The following is a 5418-nucleotide window of genomic DNA, read 5'->3' on the forward strand; positions in this document are numbered from 1 at the left end:
GATGATATAAATATGTTGTATTGTTTCTTTGTGATTGTGCTGACGAATTGGGTTTCGATGTTGGCGACTTTGCAGTACTTACAATTATATATATATATATATATATATATATATATATATAATCAACAAAAGAGTGCGTCTTGTGATGACTTACCATCCCTAATTCGACTAGTTAACTCACCTCATTGCCGAAAATTGGAAAGAAATCGAAAAACATCCAAAATTATACATATCTTTCCCGAGCCACCTGTAATGTCATTCCGTATGCCCAAAAAACTTTTAAAAACTTGTTGGTGAGAGTTGATTTATCCTCTAAAACTGGCACTTCGTCTGTGGGTTCTTGCAAGGGATGCGGAAACAAACGATGTCTGACTTGCCAAAATATTCACTACACTGGTACGGAATACACCATATTTTGCAATGTTAATTGCAATACTACAAATGCTGTGTATCTTCCACAGTGTAAATGTAGTAAACAGTACGTAGGCGAGTCAGAACAGCCATTTCACAAACGATTGAACGGCAATATTAGCGACTATGAATGAAAGCCAGACTTTCTTCTCAGTCGACATTTGATACTTGGTATACTAAGGCAGATCTCAATCGACTTACCATTACAATATAAGACCACAACACTGCTTAGTCTAGGGAGGATAGACTCACTCGGGAAAGATTTTGGATAAGAAAATTAAAAATTTTGGACCCAAATGGGATAAATGAAAAGATGTAGTTCTAAATTCACGCATTACATTTCGTTTTGGTTATATTGTATATTAATACGCAGTCTCTGTTGCAATTCCTCTATTTTTGTCTACTCTAAAAATTCTTGAAAACTTGTACCAGTTTAAATCGCAGGGTTCTGTTCATTTGGGATATTTAAGTACGCAGCCACTTTCAATTACTTAACCTTTGTTAAAATCAATTTTTGTTTTCTCATTATCAAACTGCAATTATTTGGGATGTTTAAATACGCAGCCTTTGTTGTTAAAACTTAACTGTTGTCAAATATAAAATATTATACCAGCTTAGATCGGTCAGTGGTGTTCATTTGGAAATGCTTGTCACCTAGTCTTTGTTCTAGCATCTCAACTGTCGTCATCTTTGAAATTTAAAAAATATACCAGTTCATATCGGACAGTACTAATTTTATAAGAAGCATATCTATGCAGTCTATGTTGTAGATACCTATATAACCTACTTTATTTTTGAATACCTAATATGTTTTGAAATTTTTGAATTGAACAATCGTGTTTGTGTTCGGTTTTAATTTAATAAGTTCAAGATTGTTACAGTAAAATCAGAATAGATTGATATGGTTCAGTTTACATCATAATCATACTGAAGAAGGATATCTGTTATCCGAAATAAATATAAATAATTGTATTTAATGTTTCCTTTTTTATTACTGGTGTTAATTTATACACTTTTTAGGCGTTAATATAATTTATTTATTGTGAACATGTATCGTTACTCGTTTAAACGATCCAGCGCCCTATAAAGATAGATCGTCGACTAATTTCCAGACGTTTTATATAATGATGAAATACATATTTTATATATAAAGTACCACTCAAATGAGAGCGAATTGTTAAATCGGTATAACATTTGGCTAGAACCAAGGAATGATACCAAAAAAAACAACAAATCAATATTTCCAATATGTCAATACTTTACAAATAACTCAAGAAACATTTGTTGTACTGATTGTGTAATATTGGTTCAAAACCAATCCTTTTGAGGGAGTTCATAATTTTGTTTTTGTTCAATGAATAATATTTGAAAAGCTATTACTTTGAATCAAAGAAATATCACACATCATATTTTCGCACATACTGGTAACTCAACACAACCTACATAATATATAAAAATAATGATACAAATCGAACGAATTGTCTACTTCAAGATGAGCTGTCACTATCCTCTTCTGCGTCGCTGTTCGACGAATCAGAATCTATTATAATTAAAGATATATCAATACTTGGTTTCTGCTCATTGACGTCCTCAGAATTATTAGCTATATTAATACAAAATGTTGTTTAAACGGACATTGACATTTTATATGTGTCCACTGTTTTTCTAGTTGATACATCACTGGTCAGCAAATCGGTACTTGTGGCAAGGTCTGCAATTGTCCATACCACATTCGGCTTTGTGTTAGTGGAGGTTTCCTAAGTGTCACTGTTATTCATCTGTATGTTAGTACTCTGCATTTCTACCAGCCTGGAATCAGCCAAGAGAGTAAATGGTCCCTTCGGGGAAGACCACTTTCTCCTCCTTTTTTACAGACCATAGCCAAATTGAATGACTAAACCCACGTCGCTAGCACTCTGAACGACTTCCTTCTTTGTTTAATTGATCTTTGTTCGATTTTAAGATTAGTAAATCTGACTGATGGGAGCTAAGCTCGTCTGTCAATTTTGTTTTCTTGTGCTACTGTTGCTTTGTCAAGCACTGCCAAATGACAGGTAATTTTCTTTGTATGTTCAATTGTTCTTTGTCTTTTTGGAGTTGGGGGAATAGACGACATTATATTCCTGGGCATGTCGAACACATTCATCAAATCTCTTTTTATTGATAGTGTTCTTTGATACCCAAATTTATGGTCACTGGTTATGCCGTGGTGCTAGATCCCCTCATTGAATATAATACCAAGTCAATTTAGGGTCACTAATGACTGATTTTATTTGGACTGGTAATGGTTTTAGTTATTGACGATTTAATTCGGGTCATGCAGATATAAAATCTTCATTAAATGAACTGACGCTTTTCCTTGGTCTCTCTGTCCCGGCAAAGGGTTTTGCAAGTATTGTAACTTTAGTTACACTAGGATTGTTTACATCATGACGATCAAAAGTATTGAATATTTTGTTCTTTTAGTAAAGACATGTATATATATATACCGAGAAATATAGAAAACATTATTTTTTGTTTTTTATTCGTGTATATATTTATTCTGAACAACAGTGCGTCATTAGATCTTGCTTGTATCCTAACCATTAAAACAATATTTTGAACCCTTGTAGGTGTTTATAAATGCCAATGTGCCTAGTCATTTTGAACTACAGTTACAAAATAGTAACATTGCATGAATACACTTGTGTCACTATCCCTATCGCGCCTCAATATGAGAAACATATTGAAAGTTATGCGTCAACAAAACATCTATGTGTAGTGATATTGACATGTTTCTATTTTAACACGTGACTGAGCTTAACCATTTGTGTTTATTTTAAAATTAGAGGACCATAGAATAAATGTGTGAAAACTTTGGATTTATTAAATGAATGCAGAATACTAAATTTTCAAAGTACTCAATGTGTGAAAAAGATAATTTTTTTACCTCGAGCAGCCGTAACACGAAAATATTTTCGGGATGTGCTAGTTTACGGAAAATGAATTTCACTTCATACCACGAAAATTTAACCACATATTTGAAAATATGTCAGCTCCGAAACAGCCATCATACATATCCAAGTTAACGATATGGATTGAGCTGCAGAAGCAAATGTTACCATTACCGACTATGGGAAATCAATTACGCATACAGACCAACTTATGAATCCATAACTGTGCGTTCCAACTGAGAACAACATTTTGAAATTGGACAGTTTCAACAGCGATATGTCTTGTTTTATACACTTTTGCATTGTGTTAAACTCAGAAAGAATCAAATTTTGGTTTTGAGGCTCGGACATTTCTCTTTCTGTTTTATATTTAAACTAGTGTTGTCAACGGTTAACTGGTTAACCGTCGGAAGGACCGAATACTGAAACCAAAAACGCTAACCGGTTAACCGGGCATTTTTTCAATTGTAATAGATTTGATATAAATGAGTATTGAGATCATTAAATAATTTTGTTCTATTCAACAAATTATCGTCGTGGTAATTAATTTGATTTGACAGATTTATTGTCCAGTATATTGATTGATATTGTTACTCCTAAAAACATCATATTAATTAGAATTCAGACAAGTTGTCTATCAGCTCGGGGCAAGATCTTAAGGAAACATAATTAGCATACATGTTGTTAAACAGTAACTTTAAATCAGTTATCCGATTAAATTTTACGATTTACTCCATTATTTTATTTTTGATTTGCTATTGCGTAGACCTACATCTGAATGTACAACCTCCATCGTGCAAGGCTTTGTCATACTTTAAACGAAATGCCAACTCATAAATTGTGAAATGCAAATCAGCTTGGATGTAATTAATGTATAATTGATGCTACGAGTAACAGGTTTAATTATTTCAAATTGAAACTCCCCACATTATTCTTAGACATCAAGAAAAAATGAAAGAATCATCGGTTTCAGACATTTTAAATTCGACGTGATCAAGAAGGTTTTTTATTTATCAATCTGAAGTCAGTACAAACGTCCCAGGTTAGGGGGAGGATTGGGATCCCGCTAACATGTTTAACCCCGCCACATTATGTATGTATGTGTCTGTCCCAAGTCAGGAGCCTGTAATACAGTGGTTGTCGTTTGTTTATGTGTTACATATTTGTTTTTCGTTCATTTTTTGTACATAAATAAGGCCGTTAGTTTTCTCTTTTTAATTGTTTTACATTGTCATTTCGAGGACTTTTATAGCTGAATATGCGGTATGGGCTCTACTCATTGTTGAAGGCCGTACGGTGGCCTATAGTTGTTAATTTCTGTGTCATTTTGGTCTCTTGTGGACAGTTGTCTCATTGGCAATCATACCACATCTTCTTTATTATAGTTGATACAGGAAATTGGATTATTAAAAGTCAAACTTCGCCAGAAATCCTCACAGACAAGCCTTATAATGCCAACTTCAATTCATCGTATTACAAAAATGTACATTTGTAGGGTACTATATACATGTATATAGATAAGGCCTTCAAACATCAACATAAAGTACCGGTTAACCGGTTAATCGGTCGAACGATTACCCAAGTAACCGGCTAGTCAAAACTGTACGATTTGACAACACTAATTTAAACCAAATGTTGATGATGTCGTCTTTATTGTAAAAGTTTATGTGCTAGACGTTTTCTTTGTTCTAAAACATCCACGAGGCTATAATTTTGAAAGCTTTGATATTCATTTTGCTCTTGCTTAGCGCAAGGACGACGTAACAAACCGGCAGCGTTGCCATGTTGTTTGTCTGGGCGATGTTGCAGCTTAAACTGATAGATGTCATAATAATGCCAGCCATCTGGCCATTTTACCTTCGGTTTTTAGAAATCTAAGCAGCAAGATTAGGCCACCATGATCTGTACCTATCAAAAAATGGTCCCATACAGATAATGATGAAACTGGTATAACAATATTGGGCTTAGTTAAGTGACTAAAGTAGGCAACAACAGTTTCTTTACCATCGTGAATTAGGACAGTTTTGCCCCCAATGAAAAAAGCCCACTGGAATCTGTGTCCAGAATAGAGATT

Source organism: Mytilus californianus, unplaced genomic scaffold (assembly GCF_021869535.1).
Source record: "Mytilus californianus isolate M0D057914Y unplaced genomic scaffold, xbMytCali1.0.p SCAF_62, whole genome shotgun sequence".
Classification (NCBI taxonomy): domain Eukaryota; kingdom Metazoa; phylum Mollusca; class Bivalvia; order Mytilida; family Mytilidae; genus Mytilus; species Mytilus californianus.